Raw genomic sequence first — 20,134 nt, 5'->3', positions numbered from 1 at the left:
GAGAGTGCTGCTATGAACATTGGGGTACATGTGCTCCTATGCCTCAGCATTTCTGTATCCCTTGGGTAAATTCCTAGCAGTGCTATTGCTGGGTCATAAGGGAGTTCTATTGTTAGTTTCCTGAGGAACCTCCACACTGTTTTCCAGAGGGGCTGTACCAGTTTACATTGCCACCAACAGTGTAGGAGGGTGCCCGTTTCTCCACATCCTCGCCAGCATCTAGAGTTCTCTGATTTGCTCATTTTAGCCACTCTGACTGGCGTGAGGTGGTATCTGAGATCTTGCTTTTAGAACTGCTCTGAATTTTAAATTGTAGAAAATGGGAAACTATGAGTCTTCTTTTTTAGGAACATAGTATCTTTTTCCATTTATCTTCATGTCTTACAAGAAAGTCTTATAAGTTTTCTTTATAAAGAATTGCACATTTAAATATAGTTTAGTTTTTGCTGCTGTTGTGAATGGGCTTTTTCCCAGAATTTTTAGTTGAATATTATTGATATGAAGGGAAACTAGGGGATTCTCTGTGTAGCAGTCATTTATATCCTCTCACAGTGCTAAACTTCCTTATTCTTACATTTTTTTCAGTTAATTTTTTTGAAATTTCTGTAGCGAATCCTATCATCTGCAAATTGCGATATTTATCTCTTGCTTTCCAGTATTTAACCCTAGTCTTGGTCTTGTGTTCTTGCATTATGAAGGCTCTCCAGTACAATATTGAATATTAATGGTGATAGCTTGCGTTCCTCTCTTGCTCCTTATCATATAATTGAGATGCTTTTGTTTAATCATTAAATATAATTTGCTAGGAGTTATTTGGAGACAAAATTTATTGAGTTAAAAAGAGTTTGTTTTTTATGGGATAAGAGTTTCATTTTCTTTAAAAAAATATTTCAACGTTTATTTTTGAGAGAGACAGCATTAGCGGGGGAGGGGCAAAGAAAGACAGAGACACAGAATCCAAAGCAGGCTCCAGGCTCTGAGCTGTCAGCACAGAGCTCCACCCTGGGTTCTAACTCACGAACTCATGAAATAATGACCTGAGCCAAAGTCAGACGCTTTACCGAAACGAGCCACCCAGGTGCCCCTTTATTTTCTTTTAAATAAAAAATGGACTCTCAATTTTAACATGTGATTTTTCCTATTTAATCTGTTGATGTTAATAAAAAAAATATTAATAGACTTTTAAACGTTGAACCATCTTTAAATTTTTTCTAAATCTTGATGGATTGCTTCATACTGTGAACTTAATTTGCTTCTGTTTCATTAAAGAATTTTTTCATGTATGCCTATTAGTGATCGTGGATTTTCTTCTATATTTGTTTGAATTTGGTATCCAAGTTATGTTAACGTCATAAAATGATTTGAGAAGTTTAAATTTACCTATGATCTGAAAGGGTTTTCATAACATGGGCAATTTTATTTTCTTAAAGATTTGGTAATACTCATCCATAAACTCATGAGCCTTTTACATTGGAGAGAGACTTCTTTTGACTCACTTTTACTATTTATTTTTTATAATCATGTGTTGTTAGATTTTACCCCCTCTCTAAACCAATTTTAGCTTATTTTCTTATAAGAGTACCTATTTCTCCTAGATTTTCTAAAATTTCAGAATAATTTGTACACACTATTCCGTTTGTTTCCTCACCTTACTCAGTGTTTTACTTCAAGCTCATATTAGCTTTTTTTCTTTAATTAAACTTACTGAAGGTTTTATCTGTTTTTGTTCATCGTTTCAAGAACTTGCACTTGGTATTTTTTTCATCAACTCTATTTTTCTACCTTCCACAACTTAAGGCTTATTTTCAACCTTTTGGTTTTCTGATAACTACATGTAAGACTACATGTTTTTACATGTATATCAGATTTGACCATTTCCCATGGATTTAGATATATAGAGCTATCTTTGTTTATTACCTTACCATTTCAACTTTGATTTCCTTTGTGGCCAGTTTTTCATATATCAGATCTCATATATTCTGCGATATGCATCTGGAATCTCTGTCTTCAACTTTTTGTGGTGGTGGAGGGTCTTTTTTAAGGCTGTGTTCTGATAACTGGCAGAGCAAAATTCTCTGTCCCTCTTTAAAATATACTGCACTTAACCTTCTTTACTGTAAGATCTTTAGAGTGATTTTACTACCTTCTCTTCTGTTTCAAAAAATTCTCTTTTCACAACACTGAGGAGTCTATCCTCATCCATTTATATTTAATTTCACGGGGCTAACCAATGTTTCTGTTCCTCTTACTTCATCCTGAGGTCCCTTTTCTAGTTTGGTTTTTTATTTTTGCTCTGAAAGGTGAATAATAAGTTTACTGAGCAAAGGAGTCTCACAGACAGTCCTCTCCTCTCAGGGTGGTAGAAGCTGTTTGGCTCAGGGTGTGTAGACCAGCAGTGTCATTGCCTGCCTTTTTTTCCTTTTAAGTAACTTGTTCTTTCTGCCTGGATGTTTATAAGATTGTCTCTTTATCCTTCGAGTTCAGGAATTTTGCCAAGTGTGCCTAAATGTTTGCTTTTCTCATCAGTATAACCTGGAATGTAGCAGAATTCAGGCTTTCTCTAACTCAGGAAAATTTTGTACTATTCTCTGTTGAATACTTTATCCTTTCCATGTGTTTTTTTTTTTCTCCTTTCAGAATTCTGATTATCTGCATTTTGTATTTCCTTGACCTATTTTTTACATCTTCTCCTCATGATTTCCTTACGTTTGCTTTGTACTTTGAAATATTTCTTGCACTTACAGTGACCAACGTCCTCTTTAATTCTGCATTTAAAATTTTGTTTCAGTAATAATGTTACTTTCAGAAACGTGTGTGTGCACTGGTTTTGAATCTCAAATGATGTGATTTTTATTTTCATTCATGTTTTCATCTTCTCTAGTATTTCTGTTTTACTGAATATGAATGTATTTTGATTTATTTTGCTGATTTCCTCTCTAGTTGCTGAACTGCCTTAAATAGGTTATTTTTCTTTTTCAGCTCACTGGATTCAGTGTTTGTTGGGATATCGGGATATTCTACATGTTAATAGTCCTCCAAGTAGTGAAAAGTGAAGCGACAATCCCTTGCTGAGGAACCTGGAGGACATCCCTGATCTCAGGCCTCTGTAATCTCAGTCTCTAGGACAGGGAGAATTCAGTCTACCCATTCGGTTCCTTTTGGGCTTAAAAAGGTAGTATGCTTACATAGGGGTCAGATTGTCAAGCTCCTTCTAGGATCCACCACCTTCTAGTCCTCACCCCTGAGCCTCAACACATGGAGAAGAAAGTTCCATATCAGTTCCTTTTTCTCTCAGGACCCAAAGGGAGCCCCATGCCTCACTTATATTTATACCAGTTACCTCTAAGTCTCAGCAGTCATTTGGCTTAGAAAAAGATTGGCTTAGTAGTATTGAGAGTAGAGGACAGGAATTTCTGTTAAAATCACGCCTGTTCCTTGGCTCAGTTTGGTTAAGCTTCTGACTCCATAATTTCTCACCCTGAAAAATTTTAACAATTATTAACTTAATTTTTAATTACCATCTACTGTCATCAATATCTGTATCTGTTTCCTCCAGTACCACAAGAACTTAGTATGTTTTATTTCCCTCCCATTCAGCAACCTAATTTTTTTGATCCCCTGAAATTTGCCTTCCATATTTATTAAATTTTATTAATTATATTAAATCTCTATCCTTCAGTGTACATCTCTTTATAGTCTGTGTGAAGAACACATAAAGCACTTTGTATCAAAGTAAAACACTTTTATGTAATTGTTTCACTTCCAAGGTAGACTTGTTGCTTTTTCAATGGAAATTTTTTAATTGAGGTAAAATTTATAAAACGTAAAATTAATGATTTTGATTTTTTTTTTAATGTTTATTTTTGAGAGAGTGAGGGAGGGATCACAAGCAGAAGAGGGGCAGAGGGAAAGGGAGAAAGAGAAAATCCCAGGTAGGCTCTGCACCGTTAGCACAGAGCACCATGCAGGGCCCAAACCTACGAACTGTGAGATCATGACCTGTGCCAAAATCCAAAGTCAGATATTTAACTGGCTGAGCCACCCAGGTGCTTCTAAAATCAGCTGTTTTAAAGTAAACCATTTAATGTATTCATGGTGTTGGATTATAGTCATCTCTCCCCTTAGTTCCAAAATATTTTCATTAGCCCAAAAGAAAACCCTGTACACATTAAACAGTTGTTTGCTCCCCCATTTCCCTCTACCCATAATCCCTGTCAGCCTCCAATCTGCATTTTATCTCCATGGATTTACCTGTTCTACATTAGTATTTTTTGAAGTGTACCTTTAATTTTAACCCTTGAATATTTATTAGTTTCTTTGTCCCCTGTGGTTTTATATATGCATGTCTTCCTCTTGGTATTATGTATCTTTTGTTGGAATATATCCTCAAGGAACTTTTAGAAAGGGCTTAGAGGTGATTAGCTCTCCAAGTCTATCTAAAGATATATTTATTTCCAGTTTGATTAGGGATAGAATTTTCACAGACTTCTGAAAATACTATTCCGTTATCCTCTTACATCCAGTATCATGGATAGTCTGGTACCAGTCTGATCTAATTCCTTTTTCAATTTCCCCCCCTCCCCATTTGGGAATTTTAAGATATATCCTTTTATACTTATTTACCAAGATATGTCTTTATTTTTTATTCATTCTGCTTAGCACTTTATGGACCCTCTCATTTGAGGACTTAAGTCTATTTTCTATCCTGGGACATTTATTTTTATTATTTCTTTGCTTATTTTTTAAATTATTTTTCTCTGTCCTTGTGGAACTTCTTTAGAGTGGATATTAGATCTCCTGAATCCATCTTCCATGCGTCTTACTTTTTCCCTTTTATACTTTTTATCTCTTGTGTTTTCAGCTCATTCTTCCAATACACTAATTGACTCTCAAACTATGTTCATTCTACAAATCAGCCTATCTGATTAATTGTTTTGGGGCTTGGTGTTTCAGTTTGGTTTAAGTCTTCTTTTTGCTCTATTGTTATGTCACGGGTAAGTTTTAATTTGTCGAGCTTGATGCCTTTCTTTCACGGTGTTGGTTTCCCTCAAATATTTGGTGATTCTTGCTTGTTGTCTTCAGTTTCAAATTCCTTGTTAGCCTTCTGCAGTGTTCTGTTAATTCATCCTGTTTTTGGTTATTACAGGGAAAGAATACAACCAACATCAAGGCTTGTAGAAATGTAGACTTCGTTTCTTTTTTGGTATTGTAGAGCTGTACCATGCCTCTGCCCTGGCTGAATTAAAAATACTTTAATTCTTGGCCCTTCCCACCTTTAGTAGCCATCTATCTTATGCATAGTTTGGGTTAAGGTTTCTTTCCCCTTTCAGTCAGATTCCATTTACCATCTGTTTTTTCAGGGATTACTCATAATTTCTGATTAATCAAAATATACTCTCTCCTTTCCCAACACTGTTAAAGACTTTTTTTTACATTTTTTCTTTTTGTCATTTTCCTAAAAACTGGAAGATCCTAAAATAAATGTTCAGTCCAGATCTTGATCAAAACTTGAGAAGCAAATCCATAAATTATTGTGACTATATAACCCAAATCACTTCTCCAGTGATGGCTTAGGCACGGGTAAGCTTCAATACGTTGCACAGTCTGTAAGACATATTGACATGAAAGCCCTTTTTTGATTAATAGGAGAAAAGTTCATGTAATTGGAGTAGTATGTTATTTCCTTAAGCCATTCTGAAATCATATTATAGGACATGGTAGTTATGTTCAAAACAGTGTTCTTTTTAGCTCCCTCAAATCCTCAAATTTTTTTTCTGCATATTATAAATCAGTCCTTTTAGAATATCAGAACAATGCTTTCTACTCACTGCTGTCACTAGATATATATTTTATGGAGATGCATAGAAATAGATAAGAAATGTGAAAGTATTTTATTTTTTTTTAGAAATCTCAAACATATTTTTTAAGATTTTACTTTAAGTTATCTATACACCCAGTGTGAGGAATGAACCCACAACCCTGAGATCAAGAGTCATATGCTTTACTCACTGAGCCAGCCAGGGGCCCTAATAGATGATAAAAATGAGTAATTTTTTACCCTGTGATTTAAATTCTATATTCTGGTTTTTAATTTTTTATTTATTTTTAGAAGGTGACATTTATTGTTGCTCATTTCTCTTTCCTCAAAGTGATGAAGCTTCTAATTTGAAATGTGTATTTTGGTGCCATTTTAGAACCAAAATGTTATTTACCAAAGGTGAAAAAAACTGTGTGAATGTGGTTTCCTGGGATACCTGCTCTCCTTTTATATAGTATATTCACGCCCTTTGAGAGATCTCAATATTCATAGCTCATGAGACCTCTTATTACCCAGGAGGCCAATACAGTAAGGACTTAAGGCCATTCACTAAAAACGTGGAAGAAACTAATGTTTTCTTATGTATAACTGTAAAAGTCCATTTTCCATATTAGATATCTGCTACTACTATATTTCCCCTTTTGACCCAGGAGACAAATGTCCTGAAGACTAAAGCTAATGTGGCTATTTGAATTGATGATTGGGAACTCCAGAAGGGTATGCAGTCCACTCTGGTTTTGGGCCCGTACAGTTTTTAAAAGGAAGTCAGTTGCTCACACAGTTACTGCTAAAATCAAAGGGATCTAGGGCGCCTGGGTGGCTTAGTCGGTTAAGCATCTGACTTTCGCTTAGGTCATGATCTCGCGGTTCGTGGGTTCGAGCCCCGCGTCGGGCCCTGTGCTGACTGCCAGCTCAGAGCCTGGAGCCTGTTTCAGTCTGTGACTCCCTCTCTCTCTGACCCTCCCCTGCTCACGCTGTCTCTCTCTCTGTCTCCTAGAAATAAATAAAACATTAAAAAATTAAAAAAAAAAAATCAAAGGGATCTAAATAGTAATACTGGCACAGCAGTAAATGTTATTTTATTCTCATGATCCATTTTCTGGATGAAATTGCCTAAAATGCCAAATGCAGTCTGTGCAGTTAGCAGTAAATAGATTAGCTTGGGGCTCACTTTATGTGAGATTTGTCAGTATCTTCAGTAAATTACATACTTCAGTTACCTTTTCAGAGAAAAAAAAGGTCTGATTCCATTTGTTCTTCATTGCTGCTTCTAGATTCCTCCCTCTCTCTTCTCTAAAATTCCTCTGCATTGAAGTTCATATTGTCCAGCAACTCACTCTGGATCCTCGTTGCAGTTATCTGGTATCTCCCCAGGATGCCACAGCCTTGAAGGCTTTTATCCCCTCGTCTGTCTCTGCAACACTACCCATGTTCTAAATCTTTTTTTTTTTTAATGTTTTTTATTTATTTCTAGGAGAGAGAGAGACAGCGTGAGCAGGGGAGGGAGGGTCAGAGAGAGAGGGAGTCACAGACTGAAACAGGCTCCAGGCTCTGAGCTGGCAGTCAGCACAGAGGCCGACGCGGGGCTCGAACCCACAAACCGTGAGATCATGACCTAAGCGAAAGTCGGACGCTTAACCGACTAAGCCACCCAGGAGCCCCACCCATGTTCTAAATCTTGAGGATTTCAGTGTCCATGAGAAAGTGACATTAGAGAAAATTGCCCAAGACAGTGAGGGAGCTAGTTCTGTAATTATCTGGGGGAAAGTGGAGTGAGCTGAGGGAACAAGTGCAAAGACTGAAGCAGAGCTTGGTTGGTATGCTGAGGGACTGCAAAAAGGCCATTATGGCTGCAGAAAAGCCACGGACGAAGGAGGAGATAAAGTCTGACATAACAGAGCTGGGTCATATAGGGCCTCTATACCATTATAAGGCATACAAGGTCATAAGATTTTTCTAGCACATTTATCCTTCATTCTATTTCAGGCATGATGATCATGTCCTAAATTTTGCCTGTATCCATAATATAGGCCCATCTTTTTTCTCAGTTTTAGTATTCATATTCTCTGAATTACCATTTCCAGTTGTTCCAGTTTTACTCTCTTATGCCCTGAGTTCAGTAATTCTTCAGCCCCACCAGGGCCTACAATCCATTGATCCTCTATCATTTTTTATTGACTCAGCCTCCCAGCCCTCCCTGTTCTCCCTTACTCCCTTATCAAAATTATATTCATCAGGGGCGCCTGGGTGGCTTAGTCGGTTAAGCGTCCGACTTTCGCTTAGGTCATGATCTCGCAGTTCGTGGGTTCGAGCCCCGCGTCGGCCTCTGTGCTGACTGCCAGCTCAGAGCCTGGAGCCTGTTTCAGTCTGTCACTCCCTCTCTCTCTGACCCTCCCCTGCTCGCGCTGTCTGTCTCTCTCTCTCTCTCTCTCTCCTAGAAATAAATAAAACATTAAAAAAAAAAAATTATATTCATCAGTCCTTCATCAAGATCACCCTCTTGTATTCACTCATCCTTTGTCCCTCTCTCACTTTATGTCTCTTAACAAAAATCTCAACCCCAGCTAAGCCAGCTCTCCACACTTATGTTTTTTTCTCCCACATTAAAAAAAATTGTTTTAAGTAAACTTTTGGCCCCCACTAGAAATGGTGGTAGCTGGAGAGCCAGCTACCACCCATTTCCTTTTTTCCTTTTTAAAGCAAAACTCCTGTCAGAGCCATATATAATAACCATGATGACAATAAATAACATTTATTAAGCACTTGCTGTGTGCCAGCCATTGTTCCAAATATTTTAATATATTAATCTTATTCTCATAGCAATCCAGGGAGGTAAAAAAAAAAAAAAAATACCACTTTTTACAATGAGAAAGAAGCATGAAGAACTTACTTTCCCAACTACTCACTGACAAATAGTGATGCTGGAATTAAAATCTAGGCAGTCTGTCATCAGAGCCTGTGCTCTCAACTAGACCAAAGCAAAGCAAATTGTGTTCTCAGTCTCAGTTCGCAGACACATTAGCAGCACACTCCAGTTTCCAAGAATGAGTATATCCTACCCCAATCCTCATTCCTCCTAGTAGTAGTATAATAAGTTCTGGCTGCAAAGCGGTGGTATTATAATGTGGGGGTTTTCATGTAACCAGAAGGTTAAAAGTGATTGCTTTTAGGCGAAGGACTCTTTCTCTCTTGTAACATTCTGACTTTAGCCTTTTTTGGTTTCCTTCTGCTTTGCATTTCTCTCTTACCTTCCCTGTAAGTCCATCGGTAAGAAGCATAAGGCTGCCTCTCTCTTTGATAGAAGCTCATGCCCATAGTATACCAAACAGGAACCAGATGAGGAAAAGGAGTTAAAGGAGAGACTTTGTCTGATCCTGATCTCTAGTACAGGGGGAAAAAAAAAAATCCCTGAGCTGAATCAGATTAGTAATAAACAGGATTTCTTTGCCTGAATTGCCCCCTTTGCAGTTACTACATTGGAATCCATGGTGGCAGATTTTAATCAAAAAACAAAAAAAAAAAGAATTTAGGGACTTTGCACCATTTATCAAAGGGGGTAGAAGCCTGAAGACATGATTTTAAACTCCTCAATTGGAGTTGTTTCCTTTAGACCCTAATCTAATATTCCTAGAGAACTTCTTACTCAAAGAATTACCTATAATCCATTATTCTTAATTTGTCAATTCTTTTTTACATCATTTTTGGGGAGAGAGCAGTTCAGTTAAATATTTAGTATATTTTTTTAAATAACCACTGATTTAGAAAATTTTAGATAGTAAATCCTCCAAATCAGTTTTTAAGTTTTATGAACAAGGAAACATCAGAATCACTCTAACTGACTAATGTCATCTCATTGGCAGAGTTCACATGCCCCTTCCTAAACAATTGCTGGCAAGGAGAAAGCGTTTCTATGATTGGCTTTTCCCTTTTCTGGAAGAAGGAGGTTGTAGAGTCAGCCACCATCCCAGAGGGGAGTTATGTTTCTTATTTGATTTTTGTTTGGTTAGGTTTTTGGTTCCTTTTTGAAAGGTATCCTCATGTTAGAAATAGTTTAAATTTCCCACTCTAAAGAACAGGCAAGGCTTTCCCAGCCATGTTGTTGCCCATCCCAGCCACCCCCATACCCATTACAGTATGTACACTATATATTTCTGCCTCTCTGTAACCTTGTTTTAATTATATTCAGTTTGCAAAAATGTTAAAATTGTATTCACACTGAAAGGTCTAATATCTTCAAAGGAACTGATGTTAATATGAAATCACTAAAAGAGAATAAAAAAGAATTGACCTACAAACAACCATGGCAAAATGAAGTTCTAAACAGTTCCCAAGTGATTACTTTTCACTGTGGAAGTTTTATTTCCCAGAAAACATAAAGCTGAATAATTTTGCCAAACCAGCCTAAGCTTGATGAACAAACTCCCTTGGCCCTTTAAGAGTAATATCTGTACCCAAAGCAATCTGCACATTTAATGCAATCCCAGTCAAAATTGTACCAGCATTCTTCTCAAAGCTAGAACAAACTATCCTAAAATTTGTATGGAATCACAAAAGACCCCGAATAGCCAAAGTAATATTGAAGAAGAAAACCAAAACAGGAGGCATCACAATTCCAGATTTTAGCCTCTACTACAAACCTGTAATCATCAAGACAGTATGGTATTGGCACAAAAAGAGACACATAGACCAATGGAATAGAATAGAGAACTCAGAATTGGACCCACAAATGTATGGCCTACTAATCTTTGACAAAGCAGGAAAGAGTATCCAATGGAAAAAAACCTCTTTACCAGATGGTGCTGGGAGAATTAGACAGGAACATGCAAAAGAATGAAACTAGATCACTTTCTTACACCATGCACAAAAATAAACTCAAAATGGATAAAGGACCTGAATGTGAGACAGGAAGCCCATCTAAACCCTAGAGGAGAAAGCAGGAAACAACCTCCTTGACCTCCACCGCAGCAATTTCTTACTTGACACATTCCCAAAGGCAAGGGAATCAGGAGCAAAAATGAACTATTGGATAGTTCTCTCTTCAAGATAGAAAGCTTCTACACAGCAGAAGAAACAATCAATGAAACTAATAGGCAGCCAATGGAATGGGAAAAGATAGTTGCAAATGACATATCGAATAAAGAGCTAGTATCCAAAATCTATAAGGAACTCACCAAACTCCACACCTGAAAAAGAATCCAGTGAAGAAATGGGCGGAAGACATGAACCGACACTTCTCCAAAGAGGACATCCAGATGGCCAACAGACACATGAAATGATACTCAGCATCCCTCATCAGGGAAATACAAACCAAAACCACACTGAGATACCACCTCACACTGGTCAGAGTGGCTAAAATGAACGAATCAGGAGACTATAGATGCTGGCAAGGATGTGGAGAAACGGGCACCCTCCTACACTGTTGGTGGGAATGTAAACTGGTACAGCCCCTCTGGAAAACAGTGTGGAGCTTCCTTAAAAAATTAACAATAGAACTCCCCTATGACCCAGCAATAGCACTGCTAGGAATTTACCCAAGGGATACAGGAGTACTGATGCATAGGGCACATGTACCCCAATGTTCATAGCAGCACGCTCAACAATAGCCAAATCATGGAAAGAGCCTAAGTGTCCATCAAATGATGAAATGGATCAAGAAAATGTGGTTTATCTATCAATGGAATGCTACATGGCAATGAGAAAGAATGAATTCTGGCCATGTATAGCAACATGGATGGAATTTGAGGGTGTTATGCTGAGCGAAATAAGTTAAGCAGAGAAGGACAGATACCATATGTTTTCACTTTTAAGTGGATCAGAAGAAACTTAACAGAGGACCATGGGGGAGGAGAAGGGGAAAAATAGTTGGGGAGGGGGAGGGAAGAAAACCTTGAGAGACTCTTGAGTACTGAACAAACAGAGGGCTGATGGGGGTAGGGGAGGGGAAGGGGGGTGATGGGCCTGGAGGAGGGCAGTTGTTGGGATGAGCACTGGGTGTTATTATGGAAACCAACTTGACAATAAACTATGAAAGAAAAAAATAACAAAAAATCAAATCCAAAAAAAGTAATATCTGAACCATTTATCTCTTCAGTTCTAAAAATGCATATAACTTGGTAGAGATTTGGCTTTCGATTTTTAAATCCTAATATAGCTCTTGGGTGACTTGATTCCTTTTACTAGACATCTATCTGCCTCAGGGCTTTGGTCTAATTACTTTTAGTAAATAAACTATTTTCATATAAATGCTTTAAAGAAAAGCAGTATTACTAGGATTATGAAGACCAAGAATATAATTTTACAGTCTAAAAACCCAAGGTTTTCTTGTGATGCATCCAATTGTACCTGTGTTGGATGTTGCCACTTTGTAGTGCTGGAAAGAGCCTTTTACGCATGTTCTTCAGGTTCATGCCTATAGTGTGCATAAGGACAAAACCATATTTATACCATGTAATACTCCAGAAGGATTAGGTACTGAGCAGCAGCTGTAGAGAAAATGATGATAGGTTTGACAAGACCGAACAGGTCAGTGACTCTGATTTCTGAAAGTGGAGATCAGAGAGTAGAACTAGCCTCAAAAGTATTAGGAAGATTTCAATTTAGAGCAGTTTCAGTCCAAACCCAGTAGGTATGCATTAAGAGCCAAAAGAGCCAACCAGGAAAACACCGAAACAAAACCAAAAGAATCTTTACTTCCTCATTTGGACTTAGGCAGGTGTTCTGGGGGTAAAAGCATGTTAAAACTCCTTCAGGAAGGAAAAAGACTTTTGATTCAAGAGTCATTCCATTTCTGTCTTTGCCACCAGTTTTCACACAACTGCTTTCTCTGGTGCTACACTCAGACACCCAGCTGATAGTTGGCTTTTTCTTTTACTGAGTAAATGCAACTTTTTCCCCTGCCCATAGAAAGAAGAAAACTATGAGATAGAAGACCTTTTTCCATGGTTTAAAAAGAAGGGGGGCGGGGAGCGTATTTCGCACTGTGTTCAGTTGATGTTGGTGAATGGAGGAGGAGGAGAATGACAATGAGAAAGGCATTTTGAAGTTTAGTGGCTTTTAGGGGAAAGAAGTTGAGGATAGTGGAAAGAATACTAAACCAGGTATTGTAACTTGATTTTTAGGTCTGCGTAGGTTCCCTACTTTAGCCAAACATAAGACTCTAAATTCATATTGATTTTAGTTTCCCTTTCGGTAGAAAGTAGACTAAATGATCTCTTGCCCTTCTACCTCTAAAATTCTGTAATTACGACAGCAAGTATCTATGCTAATGCCTAAGCAGTATCGGGAATATGAAGAATAGTGTATAGAGCGAGGTGTTCTTTTATAATTAAATTTATGCTCAGTTATAATTGGTTTATGGAACAAAATTTTTTCCCAGAACCACTGTACCTCGGGAAGGGTTGCACATTTCATTCTGGCAAAGAAAAGGCAGAACTGATAGCACATCATATTGCCACATGGAGGCTAACAATTAGACATAAAGCCAGACAAAATCACAAGGAAAGCCATAAATAAAAGAGAGTCTTAATGTGATTTAAATACCGTGACTGAGTTGCATTCAGTGTTAGCCTGGTCACCAAGTCCAGTGCAACATCATCCTCTATAGAGATGTATTCTAGCAAAAGACTTCTGCATCCGCCATCTGGCCCCTGACTCAGGGAGCATATCTCACTGAATGACACATAACCCAGTGGGATGCACCAAACTTGCTTAAACATGAGCACATCCTCTTTGGATAACAAAGGCTGGATATGACCCTAATCTTATATTCTGTAAACTGTGTTGTGGAAATTATTAAAACAGCAGTCCTCTGGGGAGGCCTGTAACCATTTACTGATCGTGTTTTCTTTGTCACAGCCACAATTTCAAGAAATACTGTAAGTTTCAGCTTAAATGGAGGAGCAAATTAGATGTGCTTTAAATTTAAAAATTCATTATGAATATAGAAGTAAAAAAGAAGTGAGCTGTTTGTGACTAGACAATCTTACCTTCCAAACACAAGAATTTAAGCAGAGTTCCAAGAGTTAGAGTTTGTTTTCTCTGTGAACAGCCTTCAGGGAAGTGTGCCAGAGGAGCTCTACTCAAGACAAATTTCTCTGAGGTTCTGATTTTTTTAGTTTATACCTCCACCTGTGATTTCAGGCATGTTCCAGAATAAAGGCAATCACATCCAGTATTTCCTATCTCTAAGATAGTGTACTGGGCTGTTTATACTTTTTATTCAGAATTACTGTACACTTTAGAAGGAACAGAATGATTTGCCTAAATGGAGAATTTTTTTTCTTTAAGTATATCATTGGCATTCCTCAGAGTGTTAAATATTTTATTGGCTGTTGGGATGGAAGGATTCTCTATTATTTAAAAGCCACCCCAAATCTACAGATCCCAAGTTAATACTGAAGACTTTTTGTTGGTCTCTGGTGCCTTTTCCGGTAAAGATAACTGCTAAAGAAGTGGCAGTATGTGGAAATAGGAGTAAAATTAAAATGACCATTTTCTTCAAGTTATATACAACTATTATGCCTTGTTGGAATAATACGAGAAAACCCTGTGCAAGAACTGAGCTGTGATTAATAGAAGTAAAAAGAAGTAAAAACATCATGTCTTAGACACAGCAAACTCAAATAGGAAGGAAAATAGTCTCCTTATAAATGAGAAGCAAAAAGTTGTATGGAAGTGTCGAATCGCTATATCGTACACCTAAAACTAATATTACACTGTCTATTAACTAACTGGAACTTAAATAAAAACTTTTTAGGGGCACCTGGGTGGCTCATTCAGTTAAGCGTCCGACTTCATGGTCTGTGAGTTCAAGCCCCACATCAGGCTCTGTGCTGACAGCTCAGAGTCCAGAGCCTGCTTCGGATTCTGTGTCTCCCTCTCTCTGCCCCTCCCACACTCACACCTCTGTCTCTCCCTCTCTGTCTTTCTCTCAAAAGTAAATAAACATTAAAAATTTTAAAAACTTTTTAGAAGTTCAAGATATGAGAAAGAAATATTAATAAGTTCTAATGCCAATTTCATGTAAACTGTTAATTAGAAAGTAGAGTGAAAATGGAGCATGTGACTAATAAAGTAAATACTATGAAATTCTGAGGAAAGCCTAGTTAAGCTGGACTTCCTTAGGGCTACAGCACTGATGAGATTTTCTCATGTTTCAAGAATTGACCCAAATTCTTATGGAGTCAAATGATAGTGGAGTCACTATCGTGAAGGGCAGTGAAATGAATGAAGACTGAGAGAGCATCATAATACTGACCTTGTCAGATGTCCAGTCACGTGGACTTGCTAACCTGGAAAATCGCTGAAATTAATATAGGGGGAAGAAATCTTAAGTTAGAAACTAATTTAAAAATGACGGCAATAGGCTGGGCAATAGCAGTTTTAACATTCATCCAGTTTAGTACCAGGCCCTAAGCTTCTCTGTCTTGAATATACGCCCCACTTGAGTATTAAGGGTCATTATATGGAAGATGATGACCAGCTGTTCTCTTTCTACCCTGAGCTCCAAACAATAAGAAATGGGCATAAGCTTTAATGTGAAGCATTTAGGCAAAGGATTGGGAAGAATATTGTGAATTGAAGTGTGTTACTGAGTGAATTTTCTTCTATGGAAGTCTTTTAAATAGTCATTACTATCACTCAAAACACTTACAGACTGTGACATACATAGGTAGCCCTTCAGTAAGAGATGAGAATAATTACACAGCAATTAGAACGTCCTCGAGCTTGGGAGTAATCAGCCCAAACACCAAATAATGCAAGAGAGAAGCATGAAAATACATAACCACAAAAATGAGAGATAGAGACGTGTACAGATCAAACATAATGACAGCATTTAGCTAATTAAACTCTCTGGAAATATTCTAACTGCTTTTGGAAAGCAAAGAAGTCTTCATTTTTCGCTCTGTCAGTTGACATAATTTTGAATTGAGTCCGATTCTCATTGGCACCCATGATCTATGTATACAGTTTCTGAAACAGCCTTTTCCTGGAGAAAATTTTCAAATAAACATTTGGCATCAATGGAATATTTTTTATTACACCGTCAGTGTTTTTCATAGTACAGCCTTTGACTTCCAGAAGATTCAAGCTGTCTTAGAGGCTCTGAGAACCCTAGGGCATTAGGTGGATGCCTGGTATATTACACTGAGGGATTAGATCCTGGGGAACTGGAATTCTGAGAACTAGGATGCCTGACTGAGATTGAACTGTCTCTGTATGCTGGTGTAGATACAGTATTATTTGTGGTTTTTGAGATTAGAATTTTTAGACTTCATTCAAACAACCTGTTAAAAGCCACGTTCTCCTGTACCTGTAAAGTCATAGATTCAATGTAAGAATAATGTGTTCAAGAAGATTTAGTCCTGTGCAGTGGTGTGCTAGTTAATGTTTAATTCCTGGTCTTCCAGGCAAGGAGTGTGTGGTTTTGGGGAGTAGAGGAATAGAAGCAGGGGTGGCAAGCACATATCTGATTGGTAGCATTGGCCAGTTTCTATGATGCACATGCCACCACCGTGGCCAACTGCAGCTACTAAAATGACATCAGTGGAAACAGAGTTGGGAAGAGGTGTACAATTGCCTCTCGTTACTCCCATACACAAGTAACATAAAACACCAAAGTTCAGAAATCACACTCCGTGTCAGTGACAGCCACCATTGTCATTATGAAGTAGAACTTCTTGCTCCCATCTTGTGACAAATGGTCCAAAAGCATACCTAACAAACACATGGCTTCTCCACCTGAGAACTGTGATTTTTAAATCACACCACTAAACACTTTAACAGAAGACTCCCCCATGATACTGGTCTTTGGAGCAATGTCACCCAGTCCTTTGTATGTTCTAATTGCTATAAACAGCAAATGAAATGTTTACAGGCCAACAGAACCAATTCTTAGGAGCAGTAACCACAACCTTCAGAATAGAAAAATAGTTTGGGAGGCATGTTTTATTTTGGATTTGAGTATTTTTGTTATTAAAAAGACTGGTAACACACTGCATAACAGTAGTTAGCATCGCTACAAGCCTGGCTGGAAACACATTTCATGGCAGTTGAAGAATGTCTCTATTTGCTTATTTTTGGAAACAGAACTATCACATTAATATGTCAGTTGATGGCCATCTCCTTTTCTTTTTTCTTTTCTTTTTAAGCATCTCAATTTTTTTAAAATGTTTCTTTTGAGAGAGTGAGAGCTCAGGGAAGGGATGGAGAGAGAAAGAGTGAGAGAGAATCTCAAGCAGACTTCATGCAGTCAGTGCAGAGCCAGATGCTAGGCTTGAGCTAGGAGCTATGAGATCATGAACCCGGACCATATTCAAGAGTTGGACACTTCAACCAACTGAGCCACGCAGGTGCCCCTTCCTCCTTTCTTCATTCACAGACCTGCACATAGTTTTGTAATCCCAGGATACATGTATCTCCTATCTTTTATCTCTCTGTGAAAATAAGAATTGTAAAACAAAATGGCATTGCCCTCCCCTGTGCCACAATTCCCAGATGTCTCATGTTCCTGACCGAGTAATTCACTTACTTAAGAATTTCTGCTCTTTATATTTAAAAGACAAAACCATTTGGCAAAAATCCTTCTGAACCTTGAGAGAGAAGGCTAATAGATTCTTAGGACACAGCCAATCCAATCATGGCATGGTTAATATTCATTCTAAACTATTGATAACATTTAGTGTAACACTTACATTGCTATTTACAGTGAACTTTCACATGTATGTCCTTCCCATTCCATAATACTGAATAACATTATTGGTAACATGAAATGTCACTGCCCAGTCTTAGAGCCTCTGCCAACAATTAATATGTATTTATTCAATAAGTAGGTGATAGGTGCTCTCTGCAGTGAGCCATTATGGAGTCTGTCAAGATAAATTAAAACCAGTCCATCAGTATTTGACTTAAACTGGGCAAGGGTTAGAAATGCTTGCAAGTGTTTAGATTATATGAAATTCTTATTTTCTCTCATCACTGGGAGAGAACTTAAATTCAAATAGGTCACCACCATGGCCATAATAAAATATTTGTTGTTGTTAGGTTGGTTGGTTTGGTTGTGTTTTGTTTTCATTTTTTTTTAATATAATTGTTTAATGTAAACAATAATTCAATCACCATTGACAAACACATGAATAAGTCAGTGAACTTTGTGGGCCATACATTGAAGGTCATTCCCAAGATTTACTTCTTCACTGAATTTTTCCCTGACAGGAACAGTTAATGACAGTGTGATCCCAATCATCTTAATTGCTGAGAGTTAGCACAGTTATTCTGCATTGCTATTGGCTAATGAATCCGATTCAGTGGCTGGTTCTGACAGGGCTGACATAACACGTGACTAACAAAGTGACAAGAGTAGAAGACGATAGAGAGAAGGAAGAAGCATGAGGTGGGAAGTGTTCGTCAATACACTAAGACACACTAGCACATCACAGTCTGCGCTGAAGCAGAAAATGAAAAAACATACAGAGGGCTGCCTGATCACTTTTGCCTTTAACATCACATTTTCTCTGATATTCAGGAAAAAAAATAGTGGTAGAGTGACATTTCTGAAACGCATTTATAAATTTATTTTGGGAGAAATTGAAATAAGTTACATGGGGGTGAGGAAGAGACAAGCAAGATCTTAATAAATACTAAGTTGGGGTGGGCCGAGGGGAAGCATCAAAAGCTAAGTAGAAATATAGAAGCAAATTGGGTGTTTCCACCAAATACCAATCCATAGATCTAAGGATAGACCATCACTTCTTCTTCATGATACAATTAAGTGGAACCATGTGAAACTGCTGATATTCAACCATCTTTGACCTACAAAAATGGTCATGGATGTGTTCAACTTAATAAAACTACAAACTTTTAGAAACAAGGTAAATACATAAAATACATTTTACAAGTATATTTTGTATAATGTATAATATATAAAATAAAATATAAAATATTTAAATGCTTGTAAAGTGTATAAGAAGGCACACTAAGTTATCCCATGGCTAACAAGAAAAACACTAATTCAAAAAAAGGTTTTTTAAAATGCTGTAGTCAACTCCTTAACTTCAAATCCCTATGGATTGTCAATCCAAAATACTCTATACGGTTGGGGATGATGTGACAAAACGTGTTCACAAGGGGTTTTTTTTTGGAAGGAAAATAAACTAGTTAAGCAGACATTTTCTATTAGCTTGAAAGTAATGTAACACCAAGCAGTGTTTTTCATTTTTAAGAATCTGGAGGACGCTAACTATAGGAAAGATCAAGAACAGTCACATGCTGGTGAGTATTAGCCAGTCTTTCTGCACTGACAGAGTGAAACATCCTCAGCGGTGGAATCCCCTACCCCAATGTAACTTTGACCTATGTTGCTATCCACAGATCCTCCACCACCTTATAGCAGGAGAGTCCCTGGATGTCTGCAAGCAAGCACTGGGGCCTGGCACCACCTTGCCCACCCCTGGGCACAAGTGGGATGTGGACTCTGAACAGAACCTACCAACGTATTATTCCTGCCACTTCTCATCCATGGTTTCTGGGTCATTTGAGACCAGCTTAAAGATAGATAGATAGATGATTGATAGATAGATAGATAGATAGATAGATAGATAGATAGATAGGATAGGATATCATCCAACCTTAAAAAGGAGATTTGGAGGCTGCCATTTGCAACAACACAGATGAACCTGAAGAGGACATTATGCCAAGTGAAATAAGCCAGACCCAGAAAAATTCTGCATGATCTTAGTTACCTGTGGAGCCTGGAAAAAGTTGGATATAGAAGAGAGTAGTAACCCCACTGGTTACCAAGTGGGGAAGATAGGGAGATTTTGGTCAAAGAGTATAAAATTGCAGTCTACAAGACAAATAAGGAAAACTAATGTACAGCATTATGACTATAGCTAGTACTACTGGATTGAAAACTGGAAATTTGCTAAGAAAATGGATTTCACATGCTCTGACCCCTCGCTCCCCCCCCACACATGCACAAGGTAACTATAAAAAGAGATGGATATGTTAATTTGCTTGACTCTAGTAATCATATTGTTATATATATGTATATCAAAACACTCAAGTTGTACACCTTAAGTATATATAATTTTTATTAAATGATAAAACAGTAACAGTGTTTTTAGCCTTGAAACTGCAGTTTGAGCAGGACTCAGTAGGGAAGCATTCTTCCTTCTCCCCGTTAGTGTTAACCAGGGCTACTCAATGGCAAATCTATGAAAGGCTCATTCACTCATGTGTCTGGTGGTTAATACTAGCTGTCAGGTTTAGCTGGGCTGTTGCCTTGAACATCATCATGTAGCCTCTCCATATGTTCTG

The 20,134-nt window shown here is 37.7% G+C and overlaps 1 protein-coding gene across 1 annotated transcript in view; it reads left to right on the top strand.

The window, feature by feature from the left end:
• Positions 1 to 19,831, top strand: part of ZNF644 (zinc finger protein 644) — a 127,255-nt gene extending 107,424 nt beyond the window's left edge. The window contains exon 9 of the transcript XR_005529127.1: positions 19,187 to 19,831. The gene's annotated coding sequence lies outside the window, so the exon portion shown is untranslated. The remainder of the gene's footprint in view (positions 1 to 19,186) is intronic.
• The last annotated feature ends 303 nt before the right edge of the window (positions 19,832 to 20,134 follow it).

The sequence above is a fragment of the Hyaena hyaena genome, unplaced genomic scaffold, assembly GCF_003009895.1.
Source record: "Hyaena hyaena isolate Hyena2069 unplaced genomic scaffold, ASM300989v1 scaffold_111, whole genome shotgun sequence".
Classification (NCBI taxonomy): Eukaryota; Metazoa; Chordata; class Mammalia; order Carnivora; family Hyaenidae; genus Hyaena; species Hyaena hyaena.
This window is presented reverse-complemented; position numbering and strand designations above follow the sequence as displayed.